This window comes from Pinus tabuliformis, chromosome 3_2 (genome assembly GCF_031772625.1).
Source record: "Pinus tabuliformis cultivar Carrire ecotype Pingquan chromosome 3_2, CPIR1, whole genome shotgun sequence".
In the NCBI taxonomy this organism is placed as follows: Eukaryota; Viridiplantae; Streptophyta; class Pinopsida; order Pinales; family Pinaceae; genus Pinus; species Pinus tabuliformis.
The window spans coordinates 414,872,351-414,885,859 of record NC_142302.1 but is presented as its reverse complement, the minus strand read 5'-3'; the positions used below and the strand labels follow the sequence as shown (position 1 = coordinate 414,885,859).

At 39.0% G+C, this 13,509-nt stretch overlaps 1 long non-coding RNA gene across 2 annotated transcripts; it reads right to left on the bottom strand.

Annotated features, from left to right (window-relative positions):
• Positions 1-455: 455 nt before the first annotated feature.
• On the bottom strand, positions 456-8,622 carry LOC149181137 (uncharacterized). Of its 2 annotated transcripts, none has more exons than XR_016257523.1 (3): positions 8,542-8,622; positions 925-1,003; positions 456-810 (listed from the first exon to the last, which is right to left on the bottom strand). It is a non-coding gene; the product is annotated as an uncharacterized LOC149181137 (long non-coding RNA). The 2 variants fall into 2 exon arrangements; XR_016257524.1 differs by lacking the exon at positions 8,542-8,622 and adding an exon at positions 1,148-1,226.
• Positions 8,623-13,509: the final 4,887 nt, after the last annotated feature.

Genomic DNA, 13,509 nt, shown 5'->3' with positions numbered 1-13,509 from the left:
TGAAAACAGGGGTTATATTCATCTAAAGATTATAAGTATAAACTTGAAACAGGGGTTTCATTCACAGAAGGGTTATACATCTAAGCTCTGAACAGTGGATACATTCTTATGTTAAATAAAGACTACATGCCATTGCATTCGAAAACAAAAATGAACCCTCAACTGTATGCCACCGTCTGAACGCATTTGCTTCAGAGTGCGGGTTGGTACTAATATCCATAGGGCAACATGATGTTCCCGGATAAAGAACCCACAGTGGTGACAGCCATGCGGCCGCTGTTCTAACAGACAAAGACCGTCGAGCCGTTACAGGACTGTGACAATAAACCCTAATTAAAACATTGTCAAGCGGTGGACTCCATCGAGCTCCAACGTGTCTGAGATATGATGCAACGCGCATAAAAATACACGGGATTGATGCCAAGCACTGTAAGCATTTAAATATACAAATCGTATTCAATAGATAAACATATGACTCTGTATTAACCGAAAAACACTGTGAGTATTAAACTGTACATTAATCAAGAACCCTGAGGGCTCGTTCTCTCCCAAATTACAGACATCAACTTATGATTCAATGTTAACATTCTCAAACAGTATGGGAAGATAGAAGGAGATGACGGCCTGTGAGCCGTGAGTCGAAAAGGTTCCAGTCATGGGACAGTGGCCCTTTTAACATATAAATACATACAAGCAACTTGGCATGAAGCCCAAACAACCATTTAACATAAAGTAGAGACCATGGGAACGCAGGTGCCGGCAAGAAAGGCCGACCGCGTTTCGAGCCAGGGTTTGCACAAGAGAATAACCCTGAAGCAGTTAAGGAAAAAACCTCTGTAAGGGTCTCCTTCATCTATTAGAATCAACTTTACATAATACTCAACGGAAAAGTCAATTCGTGCTAAGGTTATGGTGGGTAAATACCTGGAGAAGCCGCGGCCGTCTATTCTCTGTTGAATAGCTAAGGACTTGTAGCAAATCCCTAACACGATGCAGCAAATCCCTAACACAGTGAAAGCAGAGGATTAGTTTGAGTAAACAGAACTAATGAACTGGTATTGAACGCGGAATACTAAGAAAGCTACTTATAAAACTCAATCAGTCGTGGAAGAGTACCGTAGCCGGCGGTCTATGGTTATGAAGATACCTGAATGGAGCGCTGCAGAACTGATAGCTGCAGCAAAGGGGTCACCGCCGAGCTGAACAGCTTTCACCTCCGAAAAACATGTGCAAATGGACAACGAAAAAATAGCTTAGCGGCATATAAACCACCGGGAAACCCTTGGATGGATCCGGACCCTCGGATCTCATCTTACCATCCACACCGTTCATTAGTTGGCGCGCAAACCCTAGCACTTTATCCAAGGTATCACGTGGCCTCAGCACGGTAGATTGCCACCTGGTGCGGGTAGGTGAGGTAAGGAGGATTCCGTGCATCAGCTGGCACCGATGATGGGATTTGTCATTACCTTAACCCTCAATATATTAAGGTTGCCAAATGGTTCACAAACCGTAATAGTCAGCAGCACTCTCATACCATGGAATAGGATGCATTTCATTATATACATATGTGCTGGAAACCGAATGTATGGATTATAAAGTAGTGGAACCATGATACAGTTTAAATTTTTTTATATAGATGTTGGGTAGATCGTGACAATGTGGTATCAAAGCTAAAGGTTGCAGTACTGGCGCCTTTGGGAATTGGTAAGCAGAAAGGATATTGAGGTACGCCATCAGTAGGCATTAACTCAGGTACGAGTTTAATCATTCACACATTCATTTAGGAAGTACACTACTTTTGGCATTAGGTGTGACTCACGTTCATAACGTTAAATTCCTGATGAGGATAAAAGACAATGAAACTTTTGTCACACCGAAGAACAATATTGAGTACTCATTACACTTAAGCACGATATTGAACACTCATTGACGAAAGTGACAATCAACTACCAAGTTTGATTTGCAAATATGGCAATAACAATGATGTATTTAATGAACAAATTGAAGTTACAATGAACAAAACTTAGGGGAACATCCTTGAATAGGATGAAAAAATTGTTAAAAAGGACATTAGAAGAACCCCTTTAGATGTTGAAAACATGCAATGAGTCAAGCAGCGAGACTTAATTGTCATAACTAACTTTTGAATCAGTCTTGTCATGGATGCATGAAGACGATTGGTGGTTGAGATTGGTTAGTGTTCTGTGACTAACCCATAGAACTTATATGCATTAATTCAATTAAACTAAGATTGTTACAGTTCGTAACCAAGTGAAGGTTGATTGGTGTCGCATGCATGAAATGTGTGTATGAAGATTTTATTTTTTGTTACTCTCTCGGTGCTATAGTCCAGTTGTGCACGAGAAGAGTTCTTAATTTTATTCACCATGAGAATGCATGATGAATAGTATATGCTTATGTCTTAATAGATTTAATGATGATTACCCTCTAATCAAGTGAAATCCATTAGCATGGTATGTGTTTATCATTACTTGTTGAGAGATAAAAACCATTGGAGCCTTAATGATGGTTGAATTTATCTCTACCATGGGAATGATGGATTTCTTATGCATGTTGCATCCCAGTATGAACTTAATTGGAGAGGCATGTTCGGTGGGTAACGTTTCTAGGATCCATTCATGGTATAATTACATATGATAATTACTCATAAATAGATTACCTGTGTTAACACAGTTGTCGGTAAAACTCTAACTACCTTCCCCAGCTATAGATGCTTCCAAAGGAAAAGGAAGCAAGGAGAAGGAAGAAGACCGTGCTGTAGGGACAGACGGAGATGGGAAAAGAAATCGCTAAGCCTGGTGATGACCAGATAGAGCAAGCTTAGGTATCAGAATCTTGCAGAAAACTCTAAGTCTGGAAATGACTAGATAGTGCTTGATGTGCATGTGAGTATTCCCTTGACCATGCTTAAGGAGTTGGAAAATGATAACTATAGTGTATTGATGTTAATGATTTTCGTAATGCTTCCTTGAAGTCATTGTTCTGAAATGGACACATAGTGCTGTTATGATAGTTGTTGCATCTAGCATCAAGTGGTAACTCTGGTGCGTGTGCGACACTTAGGAGATTATGCTTCTAATTGCATAAAATAGAGCCATTGCTTTCGGTAAGGGTGGTTTAACTTGTTAGTTATGCATGTTGATCCAAGGATAAGATAAGTGTCTTGTTCACTTTCTTGAAGAACACATATGAATGTTTTATATGATTTCTTAGTAGAGAAAGTATTTGAATGCATGCAATAAAAGAATGGTTCTTTATAGATTTTCTTGGTAAAGAAAATGGGATAAGGCATGCAGTTAAAGATTGACTGTTTATATGTTTTCTTACGATAATACTTGTAGTAAAAGAATTGGTTATTTTATATGCTTCTTAGTAAAAAGAATAGGTAGTTCCTCCTAGTCGGACTACATGTGAGTCTAGTGAGAGAAATGTTTGTCTCTCGTTGTTTTTCTTGGAATAAAATCCTTGCTAAATGTAGCCAAAGTATCTTCTTGAGAGAAGAGGATGAGGCATATAAATGTCCTGAGGACATAGCATGGAAGGTGGTCAAGTTTTCTTGAATTAAAATAGGTATCTTTATTGATAAAAGCTTCTTGGAAAATATATGTATATATATACATATATGTGTTAGTTGCATTATGATTCTAGTTAGTTCTAAGCTCTAGTGAAATGACTATGCATTACGTGCATGATAAAAGATAACTAAGAATGTGCTTCTAGGCACATAGATATTCATCCCTAAATTCTTGAGGAAAGAATATATTACATATATACATAAATATAGTCTCCTCCTAAGAGTATGCATACTTCATGTATGAAGATGCATGAGAATTTTTCTTGGAAATAAAAATAGAGGTTCTTTCCTTTAAAGACACATTAGAATAGTGTTCATACAAGAACCAAAAAGTCTTACTTGTTTCGTGAAAGGAACTATGTACATTAAAGTAAAATAATTGTGTTAGGAGAACACATGTTGCATATTGGTAGCTATTTTGACTTTGGAATTATGAGTCTGTGTGTACTTAGAGAAAGTGGTCATGTTAGCTTCCTTGAAATAATAATCTCTTGGAGAGATTGTCGTGTTGGATGAGCTGTGTTGATTGCTTGAGTTTGATGCATAAAGGATAAGTAAACCTTGTTTTGTATCTTGGTTTTTATGCCGAAAGATAGATATCTTTAATAATTTCTTGAAAGGGAATCTTGAGAAATCCTCACATCGGAAGATAGAGAAATGAGGATTAAAATGACTTCCTTTAAGGAAGAGGTATATGGTTTGTCGGATGAAATGATGGTAGTCTTATAGTGAAGGGAATAAGTGTTGCATACATTAAAGAAGGGCTTATATGATAAGCAATAGTATGCACAAAGGTTAGTCATTGTGACATAAGATATATGTTCTTGTATGTTAGAGAAATTATGTTTAATTACACTAACGATGCATGACCAAAGTTAGCCATAATAAAACGTAAGATAATACTCCAGTAATGACGATTTGGAGTAAGACCACAGACTATGGCAAAATTGGAAATGGTTAGATTATTAACTCAACTATTGTTGACATTTATACATTGTTGAATATTTGCATATGCTTTTATACATGACAATATTGTATGCATGAGAAGTCTTGGAAATTGAATATGTGATAACTGGTGCATATTTATAACTAACGTTGCTGATGGAATTAAGTAGTGGGAGCTTAATGGCAACAAGAAAACTCATCACGTAAATTGCTGCAATGTGATTTGCAATCTTAAATGAGATAGAATGATGTTATATGATATGCATGGATTATGTTATTTGGAAAATTTGCATGCATACAACGTGTATGATAGACATGTTTCCCATCAATCTAGATGTTGTGGACCCATGATGGGGAACAAGTGTAAATGCATGAGGTACAAGCATGTTTATTCTGCTAATGATAATGTTCATATGGTTCATTGTGTAAATTACTTTGAAGAAGAGTATTAAAAGAGAAAATATTGATGCTATGTCTGGTTAGGATCAGATGGCATAAGAGGAAAAGAATTTTCCTGTGTACGCTATGTCTGGTTAGGATCAGATAGCGTCTACTGGCGAGACCAGTGTAATTGCGGTCGAGTAGGACCTGCAAGTGCTTGGGTTGATGGCAATTACCTGCCCGGAGGGGTTGATGGTACTTGTCTGCCCGGAGTTGGGTTGATGGCAGCTACCTGCCCGCAAGGGTTGATGGTACTTGTCTGCCCAGATCTCCTCTCCCTAGAATTCTTGAGCTGGTTGGCCAGTGGGATTCTATGTTAGACCTGGTAAGGTCTCTATCGAAGAAACTGTCTGGATGTGAAGATGACTCGGTTTGGTTATGGAAACCAGTTCCCATGGGTTGGGAATTCTTTAGTCCATTGTGGTTTCATGGCTAAAGGAATTAACTAATCAGCTATATGTCATGTTAAAAATGAATTTTACATATAGTTGTGTAAAATATGTTATGCACATTTAACAACGAATGAACTTAGTGCTCAATAAAGAATAAATGGAATCTTATTTCCTTTATTGTGTTATTAATGTTGTAAACGTCTTAGTGGGAGCTAAGACAATTCTTGCTTAATGCAGTGATTGACTGTTTTGATGATTAGAGGGCTAGGTGCTCTTTTGGTACTTCTCGAAGTACTTTACGAATGTCTTTAGTGAGAATTCGTTCAGTGTGCACGTGAGCAGTGATTCATCATTTGATGATTAGTGTTAGTGCTCTTTAAGTACTTGTAAAAGTACTGTGATTTAGAAAGCATCTAACATTGCACAATTGATTGCTAGTCAAAAGTATCTCATTTGACTCAAAATATAGTGACTAATGTGGTTGAATTTGTTAGTCATATATTACAGGAACTATTTACCATGGAAGGTTGAAGAATTGTCCAACCTCTATTAAAAGGCTTACATGAAAGTATTCATGATTTTCAAAGCATAAGATGGTAAGCTATGGTAAGTTGACACAGAATTGTTTATTATGAATGAATAAGGGCCAGGTGGTGGCAAGCATATTTTGCAATTACGAATGCTTATGATTATTGATGCTTATAACTAATGATATTTCTTATGATTATATCATTACTGTTTCGGGTATTGTCATTAATTGGAATGAAATCTTGGATTCCAAAGAGGAAGGATCATCATTGTGTATGGATTAGATGATTATACCTTGAATACAATCTAAAGTTCCAACAAGAAATGAACACCGAGGACGGTGTTCCTGTTAAGGGGGGGAGTATGTCATATCCCTATTTGCAACTACCCTGAGTAAAAAGTAATTTTAAATTAAAAAAAAAAAATCAGTTGTTGAACTGATTCTTGAATCAGTTGTTGAACTGATTCTTGAATCAGTTATTGAACCGATTCTTGATTCCTGTAAAATGGAACGAGGGGATGCTGGTCTGGGGGGTCCTTTTGGATGGAAGAGCGTGAGACAGAATAGGAGGGAAGGCTACGTGTTCGATCTGTATCTTTGTTGGGACAGAGAGAGCAGAGAAAGAAAAGAGGTTAAGTCTGGTAATGACCAGATAACCTGGATAGTAAAAGAAAAGGTTAAGTCTGGTTGTGACCAGATAACCCAACACAGTAGTGCATGAGTCTTGTTGAGGGCTGCAGGCCTGCAAGACGGCTCAGGGGGAGAATCCAGCGAAGTGGATCTCAAGGTTGGGAGGATAAGAGCAATTATATGACTACAGGTGAACGTCTGGAGCATTAACTTCTGTAGCTGGCGAACCAGGTACGAACTGATCACCAGATTTAGTTTTCCTTATTCTGTGTATTGGAAAGTTTAAGAGAAAATGAAAACCAGTTCTCTGTAGCTTATAAAGGCAAAGGTATAATTACTGTTAGTAAACAGTACCAAGAGCATTTTAGTACTAGCTATTAAGCAAGAAAATAGAGATTATCCACTGTAAGCGTTACAAGTGAATGTAGGAGAACTGATACATGTTATAAGTGCAGAAATTAGTGCTTACAGACTATCTGATATAAAAGTAAACATTGCAAGTTAGGCGTATGAGAACCAATGCTTATTAATGGAATAGAAATTAATGCATGCATCTGTATAAAAGCTGAGAACGTGCTTTATTCATAGAAATTATACCAGTTCTGGAAGATAGTAACTGTGTGAATGAAAATGCATGAAATAAGTACACATCAAACTGTGTAACAGCGGAGAACTCGCTGCACAACGATAACAGTGGATTATCCGGAAGACCAATGAATCCGTGCGATTCTAAAATAACAGAACAAGAAACTGAGAAAGTACCATTATCATAACACATAACCAAGCTGTAACTGAAGATCTAATCCACTCGATACCAGGGATACATATTCCATTTACTTGAAAACAGGGGTTATATTCATCTAAAAGATTATAAGTATAAACTTGAAACATGGGTTTCATTCACAAAAGGGTTATACATCGAAGCTCTGAACAGTGGATACATTCTTATGTTAAATAAAGACTACATGCCATTGCATTCGAAAACAAAAATGAACCCTCAACTGTATGCCACCGTCTGAACGCATTTGCTTCAGAGTGCGGGTTGGTACTAATATCCATAGGGCAACATGATGTTCCCGGATAAAGAACCCACAGTGGTGACAGCCATGCGGCCGCTGTTCTAACAGACAAAGACCGTCGAGCCGTTACAGGACTGTGACAATAAACCCTAATCAAAACATTGTCAAGCGGTGGACTCCATCGAGCTCCAACGTGTCTGAGATATGATGCAATGCGCATAAAAATACACGGGATTGATGCCAAGAACTGTAAGCATTTAATTATACAAATCATATTCAATAGAAAAACATATGACTCTGTATTAACCGAAAAACACTGTGAGTATCAAACTGTACAATAATCAAGAACCCTGAGGGCTCGTTCTCTTACAAATTACAGACATCAACTTATGATTCAATGTTAACATTCCCAAACAGTATGAGAAGATAGAAGGAGATGACGGCCTGTGAACCGTGAGTCGAAAAGGTTCCAGTCATGGGAAAGTGGTCCATTTAACAAATAAATACATACAAGCAACTTGGCATGAAGCCCAAACAACCATTTCACATAAAGTAGAGACCATGAGAACGCAGGTGCCGGCAAGAAAGGGCCGACCGCGTTTCGAGCCAGGGTTTGCACAAGAGAATAACCCTGAAGCAGTTAAGGAAAAAACCTCTGTAAGGGTCTCCTTCATCTATTAGCATCAACTCTACATAATACTCAAGGAAAAACTCTCACCCTTCAACGGAAAAGCCAATTCGTGCTAAAGTTATGGTGGGTAAATACCTAGAGAAGCCGCGGCCGTCTATTCTCTGTTGAATAGCTAGGACTTGTAGCAAATCCCTAACACGATGCAGCAATTCCCTAACACAGTGAAAGCAGAGGATTAGTTTGAGTAACAGAACTAATGAACTGGTATTGAACGCGGAATACTAAGAAAGCTACTTATAAAACTCAATCAGTCGTGGAAGGGTACCGTAGCCGGTGGTCTATGGTTATGAAGATACCTGAATGGAGCGCTGCAGAACTGATAGCTGCAGCTAAGGGGTCACCGCCGAGCTGAACAGCTTTTACCTCCGAAAAACATGTGCAAATGGACAACGAAAAAATAGCTTAGTGGCATATAAACCTCTGGGAAACCCTTGGATGGATCCGGAGCCTCGGATCTCATCTTACCATCCACACCGTTCATTAGTTGGCGCGCAAACACTAGCACTTTATCCAAGGTATCACGTGGCCTCAGCACGGTAGATTGCCACCTGGTGCGGGTAGGTGAGGTAAGGAGGATTCCGTGCATCATCTGGCACCGATGATGGAGATTTGTCATTACCTTAACTCTCAATATATTAAGGTTGCCAAATGGTTCACAAACCGTAATAGTCAGCAGCACTCTCATACCATGGAATAGGATGCATTTCATTATATACATATGTGCTGGAAACCGAATGTATGGATTATAAAGTAGTGGAACCATGATACAGTTTAAATTTTTTTATATAGATGTTGGGTAGGTCGTGACATTAAGGAAGCTTGTGAAGTGTTTCTTTCTTGTGTAAAACTTGTGAGAGAGAGAGAGTTTTTGTCTTGGGAGATCTACCTCCAAGGGTGAATGCTTGAGAGACTTACTGACTGGACCCTCTTGTGAAGGATTCGACATCAGAACTTTGGTTGTACTCTTCTCTGTTATTTATTAATAATATATGACTATCATTATGGTTCCACTCTCATCGTTTCATGTTTGATGTTGAGTTATATCTTTTCTGACTAATATATAATTGCATCTACTAGATTTTATGCTTGTTTTCGTGTTGTTCTTTGCATGTGCAGGTATCTAATCACAGAGATCGTGTGGATCGTGACCGGCCAAAGCAAAGGAACGAAGGCGACATCTCTTCGACGAACACTAGCATTGGAATCCAAGTAGGTTCTCACCATCTACTTTTTATTTGCAATTAGGAACTTGCGTGATAGCATTGTGTGATTGTTGCTAGACCCGGTCTGGGCTAGTAGGGATCGTCTCTGTCCACAGAGAGGATTTACCTCTACAACAGAGACCATGTTGTGGCATCAAAGGCTTGGACATATTAGAGAGAAGGGCCTTTGAATACTTCATGGTAAAGGTATGGTAGAAGGTATGAGTAATAACTCTCTAGATTTAGATTTGTATGAAAATTGTGTATATGGGAAGCAGAATAGGGTGAGTTTCCCCTCTAGTAGTAAGAGGGCAAAACAGACATTAGAACTTGTGCACAATGATGTGTTTGGACCTGTGAAGGTTCCATCACTGGGTAAGTCTATGTACTATGTATCATTTATAGATGACTTCAAAAGGAATACATGGATATATTTCCTTAAGAAGAAATCTGAAGCCTTTAACAGTTTTAAAGAATTTAAGGCTCTCATGGAAAATCAGACAGAGAAGAAGATAAAGGTGCTGAGGATAGATAATGGTGGAGAGTTTTGCAGCAAGGAATTTGAAGAATTCTATAAGAAGTGTGGTATAGCACAACAGAAAACTACTCCATATACACCTCAACAAAATGGAGTTGTAGAAAGAATGAATAAGACATTGATGGAAAGGGCAAGAAGCATGCTCAGTGGTGCTGGGTTAGGACAGGAATTCTAGGTAGAGGTAGTGGATACTGCATGTTACCTGGTCAATAGGTCACCTTCATCAGCATTGGAGGATAAGACTCCATAAGAGGTATGGACTCGTAAGAAACCCTCTCTTTCACATATGAGGGTATTTGGATGTGATGCATATGTACATGTTCCAAAGGAGAAACGAACCAAGTTGGATAGTAAATCTGAAAAGTGCATCTTTATAGGGTATAAGGATGGTTTAAAGAGTTATAAGCTTTGGAACCCAGTCACATGGAAGGTTGTGTACAACCGAGATGTGGTGTTTAGAGGGGTAAAAGATGTTATTAAACATGAATTCCAACCAAAGGAACCCGAGAAGATAGAGTTTGAGCTTAAGGAGGAAGAATCAGACTCTACAGCAAAGGAGGAATTAGAAGATGAAGAGCCACAAACTCCAGGTGTGAGAATATTAGTTCAAGAAAGAAGGCAGCTAGAAAGGTATAGTCCATCTACTTTCTGTTCAAATTTTGTGTTATCTATTACTGACGATGATCCCAAAACTGTGAAGGAAGCAATAGATTCAAAGGATGGCAAACTCTGGAAGGAGGCCATGGTTGATGAAATGGCATCTTTGCACAAAAATGAGGCTTGGGATCTGGTGGAGTTGCCGGCTGGAAGGAAACCCATTGGCAGCAAATGGGTGTTCAAGAAGAAGACAAATGCAAAAGGAAAGGTGGAGAAATACAAAGCTCGGTTGGTAGCAAAAGGTTATTCCCAAGTGCCAGGAATTGATTTTGGTGATATTTTTTTCTCCTGTTTCCAAGGTAACTTCTATTAGATTACTTTTATCTGTTGTTGCTACTTTTGATTTTGAGGTAGAATAGATGGATGTGAAGACAACATTTCTTCATGGGGATCTGGAAGAGGAAATATACATGAAGTAACCTGAAGGCTTTGTGGTGAAGGGTAAGAAAAAACTGGTATGCAAGTTAAAGAAGTCTCTTTATGGGTTAAAACAGTCACCAAGGATGTGGTATCAGAAATTTGATACATTTATATGGGGACTTGGCTTCACCAGAAGCAAAGCAGATCACTGTGTGTATTTTAAATTAATTGGTGACCGTGTTATTTATCTGGTCTTGTATGTGGATGATATGTTGCTGGTTGGAAATGACAAAGAAATTATCCGGGATTTAAAGACCCAATTGTCCTCCAAATTCGACATGAAAGATCTTTGTGCTGCAAACTATATTTTGGGCATGGAAATTAAAAGAGATCGGGCAAAGAGGAAGCTCTGGTTAAACTAGAGCAAGTATGTTGAGACAATATTGTAGATGTTCAATATGCAGGATAGTAAACTGGTGAAGGTTCCTATTACTGTAGGTGTGAGGTTATCTGCTGAACAGTGTCCCAAGACACAAGAAGAGGAAGAGGACATGTCCTGTGTTCCATATGAAAATGCACTCGGTAGCCTGATGTATGCAATGGTTTGTACTAAACCAGACATTGCACATGTATTGGGAGTATTGAGCAGGTTTATGTCAAAACCAGGGAAGGAGCACTGGACAGTAATGAAGCAAGTTTTCAGTTATTTGTGTGGCACTAGTGATTATGGTTTGTGCTACCAAGGAAGATCAGGATTCGACAGAATGTTGGATATTCATGTTGATGCAGACTGGGCTGGAGATCTAGATTAGAGAGGATATACAAGTGGGTATGTGTTTAACCTATTTGGAGGTGCAGTCAGTTGGCTGAGTAAGAAAGAATCTGTAGTGGCACTATCAACTATAGAGGCAGAATACATGGCAGCCACTCATGCAAGCAAGGAAGCAGTTTGGTTGAAGAGATTGTGTTCAAGTATGAGGTTAGTACAGGGAGCTATAAGGATAGACTGTGATAGCCAAAGTGCAATTTTCTTGGCAAAGAACCCTGTATATCATTCAAAGACAAAGCACACTGATGTTCAGTATCACTTTGTGAGGGATATGATAGAGGACAAAAAGGTGTTGCTGGTAAAGGTGGACACTTTGAAGAATACTGCAGATGCATTGACAAAATTTGTGAGCTCTGAGAAGTTCTCTTGGTGTAGAGAGACAATGGGCATTTCAAGGCTGGAAAAATGACTAAGCTCTCTTGTGACCCCCTGTGGAAAGAAAACAACAAGTGGGGAATGATTGGTTGTGTTATATTCTTTCCACAACTAGCCCACGTAGTTAACTGGGAAGTTAGAGGGGGGACAAAGCCCCCCTTTGTTGCGCCGATTGTGTAGCAGGTGGGGGTCACATGGGGTTTGAGGCGTACCCGCAACCCCACTTTATGGGGTCCAAGGCAATGCCCCAGAAAATTTGTTTTTGGACCCTATGTTAGGTTGGGCAGACCCACCTATGGTTTTGTGCATGATTTTCACACATGTTTTTAGACGCGATGGTTTTTGGTCCATGGTATTGGATGCTTCAGCATGTATAAATATGTATTATAACATTGAAAGGAACATAATGAAAAATCAAGCTGGTAGTCTTGGTTTTGGGATCCAGGTGAAAATCTCTGTGTATATGTGTTTTATGTGTTATGCTCTCGCATTGTTTATTTTCTGTGTTTCAGAATTCGTATGCAGGTAATTTCTGTACGAGGTTAAAACTTACATCCTAGGGTATAGATGGACATGAAAGCCAGGATAATTTCATCAATATACTCACTTGTGGAGTAACCCAAAACAAAAGATATCATGGTTACAATATTTCGGCCCCAAGCGGAAAATAGAGCTGCTACATATGGAAGGGGTTCACTAGGGATGTTCTTTTCCTCTAAAAATAAAGGTTTGGAATAGTTGGGCCAATTTGGTAGAGCTGAGTTTGGGGTATAAGTCCAATAGGTCTCCAATTGAGAGGGTAGTTAGGTTTGGCCCTAGTTAGTGTTGCAACATTTCATTGATGGATTCGATGGTAATGGTGAAAAGGACCTTCTGGTCATGAGACATGATGGTTCTGTGACTGGGGACGTAGCAAGCATAACACATATACACAATTTCAGGAAAAATGTGGACTTGGGGGAACTAGTACTTGGGAAAATTTGACTCCCAAAGGCCAATTTCATCAGCATGGTTTAGGAACTTGTCCCTACTTTGACAATGCTCTTTGAGAAGGAGCTCTATGATAGTGGTATCCTTTATCTGGAAGTCTCTATCAGCCAGGGGAAGGTGGTCTAGGTCTAAATGAGGTGTAGTGATGGGCCTCACATCCCTTGCAATTGGGGCAGCCATACTTAGTTCTTGTGGATTTGAGTGTGGGGAGGGTTTTAAAGTTTTTAGGGAAACGGTGTTCTACAGTGGTTTATGGCTCAAGATCTTGAGTATTTTTAATTAATTTTTAACTTAACTAAAAACACTCAGCAAC